We start from the raw sequence: 15262 nt of genomic DNA, 5'->3' as shown, positions 1-15262 counted from the left end.
CTATTGCTTCATGATCAAGAATCAAAACTTGGAGTGTCCATCCTCTAATAATAGCCCTTTGCCTTCCATTCTTTCCTCAAATCCTTGAGGTAAACAATCTTCCTTGTCTTCTTGACTCTTTTTTTTCTTCTTCTAAATACCCGGATAAATTGATGCCCAGAAGCTTCGAGACCTGCTGCAATCTCCTTAAGCTGAGAGGCAGTGAAGTTTGCCATGCTTCCAAAGCAAATATAAACAATTTTTAGGGTTGGGGGAAGAAGAGGCGGCTGAAAAAAAAAATATGACAATTTTCGGGGTGGGGGAAAGAGAAGGAGGAGGCAGAAAACAAAAATAATCTGTAATTTTCTTGCCTAACATTCATCAATTACTCAACTTTTTGATTAAAGCATGCCATACACATAGCAATATGCCGCAATAAAATGGAAAAGAGTTTGATAGAAATGCGACAAACAAAACAAAAGGTAAGATGTTTGGAAATTCAATGCATGGCAGCATTATTTTATACAAAAAAAGGATCAAATACTCTCTCGAAAGAAAAGCAAGAAAGTGACGTCTTATCTCCTAAACAGGAAAATCTTTAAAATCTACCATCTCAATCATAAAATATAAAATAGTCATGCATCACGGTCCTTGTTCCTTAACAAGTTAAGGATGAAACACTTCACATGCATTACAGAATTAGCATCGTGGAGGTGATCATGCCATTTTTCCAGCAAGGCGACACACATACAATATGCAGCAATAAAATGTAAAAGAGTTTGATAACAATGTGAGAAGAAAAACAAAAGGTAAGATGTTTAGAAATTCAACTCGGATGCATTATTACCTGCTGGATCTATAGGGGCAGTGGGCATGGCATTTTGAACTTGATCTCCATCGAAAGCATCTCCAGAGATATTTTATGCAGATAATCAGATTGAAATCAGATATTAATAATAAAACATTACAAGAGGAGGAAAATGGATATATGCTCTATCATTTCATCTTCTGTGAGGATATACTTCTGTTTCCTCTCTTTTTATTTACTTATTTATGTATTGATTCGCTATTTGCTTTTTGCACACTTCCCATGTACTTGAACTTGGTCACTCTAAATAAAACACTTGTCAAGAGAATTAACAAAAAGATGTGAACTCTACACGCACATTTGTACAAGCATAAATGTGTGTGTATATTCATGTCTAGATAATATCTTAATTATTGAACCTCGCATTAAGCAAATACCTTATTGGTAGCGGTAGTATAAATTTTTTCCTCTCAAAATGTATGGTAAATTTCTTGAGTTCTTGTAATCTCTCCTGACCAGAAAATAGAAAATGCCTCTTTAATGTCTCCATTCTGCATATGCAAATCATCACGTTTCATTTTTAATGACCAGGCAAATATAGAGAAGTAGCAGCAGCGAGCAAGAACCCTGAACTCATAAACCACACCAATATCAGAAATGTGTGGAATCATTAGCAAAAAGTAAAAACAAATAATGATATAAGCAAGAGTTGGTCAAGTAATATAAGACATCAAAATACATAGACATCCTTTCCCTACATTATTCTAGAGGTACAAAGTATAGAAGTTTACTTAGCCACCCTTCTAGCTACTAGCTTCATGGTTAATTTTCTTGAACTGGAAGACCCTTTCATTTATGGCTATGTTCCAAGATAATTAGTGACTTAGTTGCAAAGCAGGGGAGTCCGTGAAAACATTACAATAGCATTTACTCTGAGTAAGAACACTTCTATGCATGTGCTGTAATTGACAAAGAAAAGAAGAGAAATCCTTTCAATATATGAAAATGCAACTAGTTAACCTTATCTCACACTGCAATATATACTCTACAGTATTCAATGACCACTGCAAGTGCCAGTAGTAGCTGTCTATATGATTTTGGATGTAGAGAGGTCAACAAAACATTCAAGTGCCAGCAGTAGCTGTCATTGTGGCTAATTGATTTTTGTCAGCTGCTTTTCTACTTTAAGATCACTATCATTTCAACCTTGTAGAAGTTAAAACAAATGGAAGGCCCAAATCCAACACCATTCATTTAAGTTCAGTTGCAACTCGACGTATGCTCACAACAATAGATTAACCTTGAAATTCAAAGCGGAATAAGCTTCATGCAGCCATCCAAGAGGTCATCATCGAAAGAAGAGATTACATAAGAAATTCCAACAAAAATCACTTCCCAACACTTTATGTTCCCTCAAGTTTGCTTCTTGTGAGAAACACATGAAAAGATGAAAAACAAAAAACAAAAAAAGAAGTGTGTGATATATTTATTTCGGGCATTCTAAGCAAAGATTTGGGCCTGAATCTTCATGGTGCTTCTAAACCAAAGAAGCATTCCCTTCTAAGCAAATACTTATTGTCAAAACCCCCTCTCCTTCCCGTCCTGTTCTTGTTATTTATGTATATATTTATTTCTCTGAAAGAGGAAAATGCCACATCCCCAAAAGAATAAAGAAATAAGAAGAAGACAAAACAAAGTCATAAAACGAGGCCTTTCAATCCCCAATGAATATCAACAATATCAGCAGACTAAAAACCATAGCACAAATAGAAGATGAAGAGGCCAGAAATACTAAACCATCCCAAAGAGATTGTCTAGGATGTTTTAATCTAGGAAAAAAGAAGAAGAAAACAACGAGCATTAACAACGAGTATTTCATGTTATCATCAACTCTAAAGAGTAGACTGATAAGAATCAACTTAACAAATTTACAGGCACATCTTTCTTTGAATAGACAACACAATAACCCTGACCATATTAAATGCTCCACCCATTGTATAGTCGGCTGATTGCGCCTTTCTTCGAGTTGCGTTCACGAGCAGCGATTTCATCGGGTCCGATTATATATCTTTTTAATTTACTTATTAAAATCGAATTTCTCTCTTTGGATAGTAATTTCAATTAAATAAATGAAAAAGCAGACGTAAATTTTAAAAAACAAAAACATAATAGAAAAGGAAGCATCTGGGTGAGATTTGAAGCCTTATTGGTTGAGGTGGTGGCGGCGGCGGTTTCTGAAAGCGGAGGAGGGAAAGAGAGAGAGCTCAGGTGGGGAGAGGTGAGGAATGTCGGACCAAAGTGAACAGAGCTTGACAGATGACTTTATTCTTTTCCAGATTCGCTAACAAACTAAAAAAACTGTATTCTGGTGCTGCTTCACTGTTCATAACTAACAAACTAAAACTAAAACTAAAAGAATTATATATATATATATATAAAAAAAAAAAACTAAGAGTGCTCATTAAAACTCGGTGCACTGTGTGTGAATCCCGTGGCTTGACAATCTTTACCGCGCTCCCTCTCTGCTTTTCACGTTTCTTCTCGTGCGGTGGGTGTTCCCGCACTTTCTTCTCAGCTGCTGAGGCTCCCTGGCGTCTTTTCATGAACTTTGTCTGGTGCATGTTCAGATTGAGGCGGTTTGGCTGGTGCTAGGCGCGCGATGAGACTTCAACCGACGGGTAATCACCTGCATTGGCTGGGATGGCTTCATTGAAGCTGTCCTCTTGATCTGTGGCGGGCCTTCTCAATTCTATTGTTAATAAATCGTTTTAAAGTTAAAGAATTGATTGTCGTCTCAATTTAATTTTTATTTCGGCTATTAATTTATAAGCATGTTTTATATTATGTGGAAACTTCATCATTATAGTAAAAAGGAACAGTAATTTCATGAAATAGTTAAGGTGCTCTAACAATGACGTCATATTGTTTATTTGCTTTTAAACTCTACCATTCTTCTCCCTTTTTTTTCAATTGAATTTTTTTTATTTTTTTTATTTTATTCTTTAATATTTAGTTGATTTTGAATTGATATTGTTATCATATTATTCAATAAAAAATAATTAAAAAACAAAATAATAATTACAACTAGATGGAGTCTATTATTCGAGTAGTGAGTTTGAAGAGTTAAGCCATAAAATTAGAATCAATTTAATATATTTTTGTAAACCTATCATATTGACTGTATCATTTGAGGATAATTTTTATGTTGGTTAATTTTAAATTTGATATAGAAAAAGAGCCAGATAGAAAAAAATTAAAATTAATTTACTAAATTGAGTTTAAGATGCCAAATAATTACTTAAGCATATATGATTTTTTTCGTGTTGCGCAAAACATAAACTGGTTTCTTTTAAAATATGATGATAAAAATTTAAGTAAAATTTTATATAACCATTGTCTATTTTTTGTGAAACAAACAAATTAATCCCTCAAGTTTTTTAAATAATTAATTGATTCTTTAAATTAAAAATATTAATGTACATCTGCAGCTATTCTTGCATTATAGGTTTCAAATATTGTACATATTCGTGGATATATGAATTTGTTTCTCTCATGATTATCTCTCCTGCATTTTTTGCTCTTGGTTCGTCTGGGTTCTTCCTACAGTCTCGCGCTGGTCTGGAACAAGGTGATCCTCTGTATCAATTAATCTACATTTCTTTCCCTTCTCTCTTTTCCTTAATGGGTGTTGCAGGCTTCTTTCTCTGAATGTTAAATGCTTTTTTGTGATTTTGTGTCGTTTGGTATCATCTTCTTAATTTTACTATTAGTTAATGGATATTAATTCGACCTCTTGTTCGTTTTTAATATATATTGTTGTTTGGCTCACTTGTATATTCTTTTTATAGATTTTTTGCTTGTATGTTAATACATACATGAATTTTATTAATTAATAAGATTGATTACATTAATTCTTGAACTTGTTTTATTTAAATAAATATATAGAATTATGATAATTCATAATTTGATGATTAGATAATATTATACACGATGCATGTATTGAGTTCAATGTTTTTGAAAAAGAAATTTTTTAATTGATTAATCTATAAGTGTATAAATTTATTTACTAAATAATATCTTAATTAATTAATAAATTTCATGTTCTCAATGATATTAATTTATAGATGTTTAATTAACTGTATATTGTATTAAATTTTTTTAAAAAATATAAATTTTACATGATAAAATTAAAAACACTGAACTCCATATAAGGAAAATATTTATTTTTTTAAAGGACAATACAAAATATATGATAATACTAATATGTAAATTCAAATCTATCTCTAACGAGGCATATGTCATTGCGGCAACAATTGCTTACTAGCTAGGGACATCATTAGCTTAATTAGCTTCCATTGGTTTAGCCATGCGTTGCCTCTTTCATTTCTGAACAATCATTAGGCAAGATTGTTTAGGACATTCTCATTATCAAAAAAAAAAAAACAAAAAACAAAAAACAAATATCTTAACGTTGTTCATCTGGTTATAGGATTAGAGTTTGTTTAATACTGTGTTAACAGTGTTTTTTTAAGTTTTTTTTATTTTAAAATAAATTGAAATAATATATTTTTTATTTTTTAAAATTATTTTTAATATTAATACATGAAAATAAATTAAAACCACTAAAAAACAAATTTAAATTTTTAAAAAAATATTTTTAAAACACTGACTTGTGCAGAATGACACTTCCGAGAGGAAAACTAAACATGTTGTTGACACTACTCTCACCTGATTACAACCTATTTAATTAACTGAATGCCTAGTTCAATTCTTGATAAAATGTCATTCCATCAGAAATTGTATGGTTCTCCTCCTGATTACAACTTCCAGCATTGGATTTTCTTTTATTTTTTTCCTGTTATTGTTTCTGATTTGGGTATTTGATTTGTCCTTTTTTTTTGTTTTTTTTTTTTTTTTGCAGTGTTGGAAAAAAGGAAGCTTTAGAGGAAGTATGCGAAAAATGGGTTCTTCATCGGCTATAGATATTTCAGCAATGCAGGTAAATAAAATCACTTTTAAAATTGTGGGTTTTGCTTAAAATCTTGTATCTTATTAATTAGAGCCTGTAATTGCTTTTTTGGATGTATAAGTATGTTTTTCTTGATGGGGTTATGTTATGATGTTGTGGTTGTTTTGTTGGTAGGAAATTATGTTGGAGTTTCATGCTGGTAAAATGGTTTTCGATGGAAAAAAGTTTGTTCCTGATTCTCGAAAAGGACTTATTCGCATTGGAAGGGTAAACTGGTGTCTTTTGGTTTTTTTTTGTTATATATAGAGTTCGTGCCTGTGTAAAGATTTTTAGTTACTTCTGTTGTTTTGGTTTATCTTAAGTACTAGATAGAGTGTTTCTAGCATCTTGTTTCCTGTTTGAAGTCGAAATTTTTGAATTGTTCCAGGGTGATGAGGGTTTGCTTCATTTACAGTGGCTTGATAGGAATTTGAATGCTGTAGAAGATGTGTCATAGTTATTATTATGTTTTTGAGCCTGGGGATTTTGTTTCTCTCTTCCAATATTGGTTTTTATTTCCTTTTCTGTTGTTTGTTTTGTTAATATTCTTTTGAGGTGAGAGCTTGGTAGCTTTTTCTTGACGTGTCGATTGACAGGATCTGTTTTCTACTTCCTGTTTATTTATTTATTTATTTTAGTTCTACACTCTATATGTGTGAATTGGTCTTCCTAAAAATTTACTAACCAGTTTTACTCCTTCAAACTAATAACCTGGCTTATAACTTCAGCACTCATTCAAGAGTGAAGTTTTTCCAGCAGCAACGTCGCTGCTTTATCTTGTTGCCTGGTAGAGTTCCTTGATGAAGAAAAGCCTGTTGCTTCTACTCCTTTCCAAGCTTTTGAAGACATGCTTGAAGATAATATCTCATCAAGGTATATTTATTATAACAAAGAAGCATACTCAAATATGATACTTCAACTCTAAGAGTTGATATAGCAAGTAAGAGTAGGGATATAGAGCTAAGTAATTTTTTGCTCTTTGAGACTAAGAGTCAGTGGAGCAGAATGAGCCTCTCTTCTCTCCTTCTGGTCAATCATCTTGGAGAGCCTATGTTCTTGCCTTGATAAAGACTCCAATCTTATTTATTGAAGAAATATCAAGAAATTTTCCAAAATCATTTCTTGACAAAAACATCTCACCCACCTTAGCCATGTCAAATCCTTCGTCCCCTTATGCCCTTGCACAGACTTGCCCTCGAGGTAAATTCTAAAACTTGGGGCATCTTTTATATGGAAATTTAGAATCATAACTTGGTGTTTGTCCATGTATATACATGTTTAATGCTTGTAATTCATTGTAAAATAACTTCAAAAAGGTTAAGGAGCACTTTTATTACCAAAAAGAAATGGCCCAGTAAATATTACGTAGCCATTTTCTTTTATTCTGATGAGATTTTTGCTCATCGCTCTCAGGACTGGAAACTTAGTTGTCCCAGACCTTGGTGCAGAAGTAATGAATGATGTAAACTCTTCATCAGAACCAGTGAGATTGGAAGACTTGCAAAGAATCCTGAGTAATATTGGTTCTGGAGGTGTGTTCTGCTCAGATAGTGCAAGTGACCATATCCTTGTTTGTTGTACTTAGGGTGGCCCGCGTGATGTGATGATAGATGTTGCAGGTAGTTCGGGTGATCCAGATGAAGGTAATTATTAATGCCTATTCTACACATACTGTAAGCTGTGAAAGAATTGTACAACCTTTATTTCTGCTAATTATATGCTCTGGCACGGGGTGTATTATTGTAAAATCATTTTTTTTCATGATGTTTTCTTTTGTTGTCCTAGGCTTGGGATTTCCTTTATTTCAAAATGTGTTTTTTTGAAGGGTGGGATTTTCTCGAATCCAAAAAAAAAAGCAACAAATTGAATGAATAATAAGGATCTCAATTGAGTTGGTTTTTAAATTTTGAATTTAAGTCTCTTTTATTGATCAATTTGCTGTTGTAAGCAAATTGCTAATAAGTTCTGGCAGTGGACAACACGTGATTTTGGTCGATTATTGGCTGAGTAGTGTACTTTTTATGCTTTTCTTCTTTTATCTTTTGAGATTTTTTTTTTAATTTAATGGACTTATAATTAGTTTTTATTTTTTAATCTAAATATAATAATTTAAGATATAAAAATCCCTCTATAATAGAATACTGTTATTGAAACGATTAGATTCTAAATCAAAGATCTCTAAATTGTTCAATTTCTATAATTCATAACTACCTATATAAAAATAAATAAATAAATTAAGACTTCATGTAATAGAATCAAAAAATATATATTATTGCAGTAATTTCATTATGATTGATAAAGAGGTTGCGGCGGTGAAAATATAAGTAAGAGAACTTATTGTTACAGTGATGATACCATGATTATAATAATACTGATAATGTAATAATATATGTTGTAGTGGTATGATTATATTAATAATGTAAGGAATTAAATAACACCTTATTACTAAATATTTTTTCTATTTTCTTCTATGGAGAACCAAAATGATACTAATTTGATTTATTTAAAAAAACTAATATAAATAATTTGTAATACAAAAGCAAACCTTTCTTCTCAGCCCAACTAGCTATACGATTGGGTTTTATTCTGAATATCTTGAAATTGAAACAAGGAAGGAAGAAACAAGGAGGTATTTTTTTATATATATGCTTTTAATATGAATATCTTATTTTAGAAAAAAAAATGGTTTTATTTTGTTTTGAATTTTATATTTTATAATTTGATTTTTATATCAACTTTGATTCTCATTTATTTTTCTCTCATCTTTTTTAAATTGAATATTTTAATCTATTATATTTAATTTTTAATTTTTAATTAATATTTATTTATTTGAAATAATTTATAAGATTATAATTATTTTTTTAATTTTATTACCTTTTACTTACACGGAGTATTTGTATCTTGTTTTTTTCTAATTAAAAACTTGTATTGATTGATTGATTTATTTTAATTTGAATGCTTGCTCTTAATTATGAATTTTTATCAATCAAGTCTCTGTATTAGTTTTGTTGCCAAAATGCAAATAACACGATTAATAATATTTTATTTTTAATTTTTTTCAATGCCTAAATTTTCCACAGGTAATTTCTATAAAGAAAGTAGCAAGTCTTCTTTTTATTAATAGATTTGAACTAAAAAAACCGTATATTTTCAAGTAATCAAGAGGCACCCATCTTTCCAAGAAAATCATTGTTACTAACACCATTAACATTTGAATTAATAGCCCTATCTTAATATAAATGCTGATCAATCATTACTAAATTGCTACTGATATAAGTAATTATCTCTTGCAAATGGTTTGGTTTTTGAGTTATAATTAGTGTTTTATTTTTTTAATTGTACCAATATGTTTTGGTTTTTGAGTATTTTGACTTGTTAGTTATATATATATATATATATATATATATATATATATATATATATATATATATATATATAATTCAAAATATTAATTTAACAAATATAATGTCAATTTAAATTTAAAGATAAACTAGCTTGAAATTATGCAATTTAAATTTTAAATATAAGTAAAAAAAATAAGAGTTGAATCGGTATGACTCGATCGATTCAATAAGCTCAAAGATAGTTTGGACAACTAATAAAAATATAGTTTTACTTAAAAAAATTAAAATGACATTTTTTTAAAAAAAATATTGAGATAATAACATATTGGATCGATTTTGATCAATATGGGTTAATCTTTAAAATTCATGACTCGGGTCATGAGACTATAATAACCTCAAATAAAATAAATCAAAACAAATTATATATCTTAATTTTCAATAAACCTATTGTTGAATTATGAAATTGAAAAAAAAATGATCTAAAAAAACATAAAAAATGATTTTTCCAAACAAAATTATGAATTTGAATAAAATTATAAAAATATCATCGACAATCTTGCAAAATCTTTCTAAACTTTGATTGCCTTAAATATATGTTAGGAGATTTCTTATAAAATTTTAATCTAATTTAACAATTAGATTAAAAAAATATGATTGATATAGTAAAATTAGACTATTTTTTTTATATAGGAAAATGATATTTTAATTTATTTTAATTAAAAAGTTTCTTAAACCAATCAAATTTATTTTAATTAAAAAGTTTCCAATCAATAACAGCATTCCCAATTAAACCAAAGTATTTTCCACGAACCCATCTCGTGGAAAAAATGCATGATGGCAACGGTCCCAGGGAGCAATTGTGCAGATAGAAATGGTCTCCCTCATAAATGCATGATGACAAAAGTCTTACAAACCATTTCACACTGCAAATACCTATCCATCATACTTGTTGATTGTGTTACAAAAAATAGACTCTTTAGAAAGAAAAAGAAGAAGACTTATTACCATGACAATGACAATAAGTATTTTAAAAATAAAAAATGATATTTTGTAATAAAATTATAAATTTTAATAAAATTATAAAAATATCATTAGTAATTTCACAAAGTTTTTTATAAATTCTGATTGCTTTATTTTAATTTGTGATATAAATATATATTAGGAGGTTCCTCAAAAAATTTTAGTCTAATCCAGCAGTCGAATTAAGAGATATAATTAATACCGTAAAACTAAATTATATAATTTTTTATAAAAACAAAAAAAAATATTATTTGATCATAATAACATGGCTGGAATATAATCAAAATATTTTAGTAAGAATTTAGGTGAAATTCATAAAAAAAAAAATAAGATTTTAAAGATGAAATATCTTCTAATTTATTTTATTTTTTAAATTGAAATAAAATTAAAAACAATAGCTTTTAGAGCCGCAAGCATACGGCCCATCTCGTGGAAAAAATTGAATGATGACAATGGTATCATCACATGGATAATTTGTTGCAATTTCCTCTCAATCAAAATCCTTTTTGTGTTGAAAAGTTATATAATATACGAGATGACATACCCGCGCGCTGTCGCGGGCTTATAAAACAAATGTATTTGATAGTATTATAATTATGAACCAGCGTTAGATAAGTAATAGAAATTAAAGGCATGATGGAGCAAATATTTCATGACAAAAAAAAAGTTGTGTTGGTGATCCAAAACTTAGAGACTGAACAAAATGATTTGTAGTAATTTACAGTGTTTTGTGAGGAAAGATACAGTGCTTTCGCCACATGATTTAGCTTTTCAGTTAATAAAAAGAAAAACAAATTACAAAGCTAAATTCTCTACCAACTTAATATTAAAAAAAAAAACCAACAAAGATAATTTTGGAAGGAAAAAAACCCATGGGAAAAAACATTGTAGCAATTGACAATGTTTTGTGAGGAAAACTATAACGCTTTTCCTAATAAAATAAAATAAAAAACCATTTAGAGAAATATTGTAGCAATCCACAGTGTTTTGTGAGAAAAACTACAACTCTTTCCTCATATGATTTAGTTTTATTGTAATTGTTGCTACCCAATTTTTGACCCATGTTTTGATAAATTTTCAGAAAAATTCAAAAATAGCGAAAAACATTGAAAATCCAAAAAAATATGTTTTTAATACATTTGCATCGTTTTTTAGCATTTTTAGCATCGTCTCAAAAGAATTTAAATTTTCAAAGATATTTGGAACGCGTTCAACTTTTCACGCGTCATTTTTAAAATCATTGATTTCCCGCATTGAGTCGATGTTGATATTTGCTCGCTTTCAAAAATACAAAAAAAAAATAAGAAAAATCAAAATTTACAAAAAAAGAGGAAAAGATAAGGAAAGGAAAAGTTGAGGGACTAGTTTGAAAACCTAGCAAAACTTTTCCTATAAATACCAAGCTACACTGGTTTTTACAAAGGGGGGATCAATTTTGGAAACATAAGAAAAAATACAAAAAAACAACCTAAACCTAAACCTATCTCTAACCCCAAAAAGAAGAAGCCGCCGGCCCCCCTGTTTTTGATTTTCTTCTTCCCCTCAGCAGCCAGACTTCTCCCCCGGCGCCATCCTTTCTTCCTTCTACCACACCGCTGGTCCCTCTCTGTCTCCCTTCCTCACACACTGCCAAGCTGGCCATTACAGCACACAACCCACATCAACCTCCTACAGAGCAGCCTCCCCTCAGTCGAAGCCTCCTTTTCCCTGTTGAAGAGAGCCGGCCCCCCACGTTTTTGGTTTTCCTCTTCCAGCCGGAGTCCCTTTCCTGCACAAGCCTTCATTTTCCTTCTCCCTCTCCAGCCGGTTCCAGCATCTTCTTCTTCCCTCACCGGCCAGCAGTAGCCCTTCCTTCACCAACAGCCACCGCAACTCTCCTTTTCCATTCTCCCCCCAGCTGCTAGCCAAGACAAACCCATTTTCTTCATCATCTCCTTCGGCCGGCAGCAGACCCAGTTCACTGCTTCCAACAGCCTTCATCGTCTCCTCTGTCAGCCGACAGACCAGCTCTCTCCCTCCATCAACCGACCACAAGCAGCATCACAGGACAGCCTCATCTCCATCGACCAGAGGACGGGCAGGGCCGTTCCCCATCTCCTCAGACCCACGGCTCCCGCTTCAGCCAGCAGGTTTTTCCTTCCTCAGCCGCAGAACAGCCCCAGCAGCGGCAGCAGCAACCACAGCCACGACAGATCCTCCTTCTCCAGCCGGCTTTCAACAGAGTCCACAGACCGGCCACCAGCAGCAGCAGCCGATCTCCTTCCCCACCGGTCGACAACCTCCAGCGCTCCTTGCTGCCAGTACGCTGAAGCAGAAGAGAGGAAGATGAACCATAGCAGCTGACCCGGAGCAGATCTAAAAGACCCGAGAAGAATAAATTTGAAATAAAAACTAAGATCAACTGCCTGTGTTGTTGTGTTTCTTTGTTGTTTTGCAGGTCACCGGCGTTGCAGAAGAGAAGAGGAGAAGAAGCCAGTTTCGGCCGGCTGCTTTCCCGGCTGCGCGTGAACCCACGCGCCGCCAGCGACGGTGGCGCGTGGAAGGACGCGCCGCCACTGTTCCTGCGCCCAGAAAACTTCCTTGACACTGTTCCGGGTGGCAGATGGCAATCCCTGTAATTCCAGATTGTTTTGAGGCTAATTTTAAATTGTTTAATGTAATTTTTGTTTAGTTATTTTTTGAATTTGTATAATTGGTATTGTGAATGTAACAACAAAAGAAAAGAAAAAGAAAATATAGTGAAAGTGTATGGGTGTGTTTATATTTGTTTTATGGATGTTTTATTTTTATTTAAGATAAAATTGTAAAGATTAAAGAAGAATTTAATATTTTGATTGGATCACGGTCAAGAATTATTAACTTACATGTAAGTTGTATTTCTAATATCCGATGAAAAGACAATTATTAAAACTTCTTTAACACATCAAAGTCACGAAGCAGCTTACCTCAGGTAGGGTGCGTTAGGGGTGCTAATACCTTCCCTAACCACAACCAATCCCTTACTCGCGAATCTCTGACAAGACCAGTACATCTGGGTTTTCTAGTAACCCTCAATTAAATACTAGGTGGCGACTCCAACGAACCAATCAAATCAAACATAACAACGATAATGATCGCCAGCCGACGCCGCGCGGATTTTTTGACGTGCGACAGAATGGCGACTCCACTGGGGAAGGTATTGTTTCTGACAATATTGGACTAAGCTTTGTGTATTTGATGTGTTTAAGTTTTTGCATTTCTGTCTTGTTATATTTTTGTTTTATCCATGTATTTTTAGAATTGTTTCATGCATCACCTGTATTTATTTTTTAAAGCACACACAAGCTTCTAAGTTAGGTGGTGAATTAGCGATCTGCCCTATGACTATTGGTCAGGGTTCAGATGCGTGAAAAACCGAACTCATATCTGAGTGCCTGCTTGGTAATGGTGGGTAGACGTACCTTAACTATTCCTTGCAACGCCCCCATACTGTCTTTACGAAGAACGTCACTGGGCAGATATGAGACCCTTTTGAGACCAGGTAGAGAACCTACCCATGTTCACATAGTGAATAGAACCTGTCCTTAGGTTGTATGTGCTATTTTTATTTGCATTAGGGCAAACCCTTCTTGAAGCATCTTGAACTCAAGACTTGTGGGTGACCCAATGGCCGTCACTCAGAAAATTTTCATTGTAGAGTTTGGGCAAGAATCAAGATTTTTGTTTCATCATACGAGAGTTACGACCATATTGTCACCCCTCGAAGGGCGAGTTCTTCATATAGTTTACATGTTCATACATTTATCATGCATGTACCAAGTTGAAAATAGGTTCCCCCATCCAAGGTTTACTACATTGGAATGAAAAGATGGATAATAAAGAAAGGGGTCAGAGAGAAGCTCATTATCAAAGGGAAGTTGAGAGCATCAAAGGTGAAGTAGCTAGACTCATATCTCCCTGAACAAGTGTTGAGCATCGAATGGAAAGGGAATGTCTGCACAATCTTTTGTGGGAACACCGCTCGTCCACGTCCTATTGAAGCTGCACCTCCTCTTTTCAGTCTTGAATAATTGCAGCAATGCCTTCAGTCATCAGCTAATGACAACCTTTGTTCTTGTTCAGTTGCACTTATAATTATTCATCGCCTCCGTATCTTTCAATGGCACCAAATAACTGCTAGCCTTCTGTGCATGGTGCATTAGTCTTCTTTGAAGTTACCCCAACTATGAGCTCAATTCCAGTTCAGCAGCACAAGATGTAAAAAAAAAAAAAAAAACCATGATTAGACACTGAACTTCTACGTTGCAGAGCTCTCTCTGTAGAGATTTTTTTGTGAATCTGCCAGTGGGGAATGCAAGAGGGGGTGTAGTAATTTCATATGCTTTGAAAATTTCTCCCACCAGTAGCACCAGCAAAACATTGTAGTAGGCAGAAGAGTGAGACCTGGTCTGAAAATGTTAGCAGTCATCAAACTTCAATGTGGCAGAGCTCTCTCTACAAAAATCCGTTTATGGCTCTGCAAGTTGGGAATGTAAGAGGGGATTTATTAGTTGCATATGCTATAAAAATCTCTCATCAGTTTCAGCACAAAGACATTGTGGTAGGTTGAAGAGCCAAACCTGGTCTGAAAAACATGAACAGACATTAAACTTCTACGTTGCAGAGCTCTCTCTGTAGAGATTTGTTTGGGGATCTGCCAATGGGGCATGCAAGAGGGGATGCAGTATTTTCATATGCTATAAAACGTTGTCTCATTAGTTTCAGCACTGAAACACTGGAGTAGGCCAAAGAGTCAGACCTAGTCTGAAAACATGAGCAGTCATTGAACTTTGACGTGACAGAGCTCTCTCTATAAAAACCCGTTTGTGGCTCTGCAAGTGGAGAATGTATGAGGGGATGTAGTAGCTTCAAACAATGTGAAAATTTACGCCACCAGTTTCAGTACCGAAGCACTGTAGTAGGCAGAAAAGGCCAGACCTGAGCTAGAGAACAGGGGCAAACATCAAACTTCAACATAGCAGAGCTCTCTCGACAGGAATCTGTTTGTGGATCTGCAAGTGGAAAATTCAAGAAGGAATATAGTAGTTTCAGATCATCTATGATTTTCCTCCTAACAGTGTTAGT

General features: G+C 33.1%; 1 protein-coding gene across 6 annotated transcripts in view; it reads left to right on the top strand.

The window, feature by feature from the left end:
- LOC18096653 (receptor like protein 21) overlaps positions 1 to 15262 on the top strand; it is a 101332-nt gene that overhangs the window by 43005 nt on the left and 43065 nt on the right. The gene's annotated exons all lie outside the window — the stretch shown is intronic.

The sequence above is a fragment of the Populus trichocarpa genome, chromosome 3, assembly GCF_000002775.5.
Source record: "Populus trichocarpa isolate Nisqually-1 chromosome 3, P.trichocarpa_v4.1, whole genome shotgun sequence".
Taxonomy (NCBI): domain Eukaryota; kingdom Viridiplantae; phylum Streptophyta; class Magnoliopsida; order Malpighiales; family Salicaceae; genus Populus; species Populus trichocarpa.
Note: the sequence above shows the minus strand (reverse complement) of the source record. Positions and strands in the feature narration are given on the sequence as shown.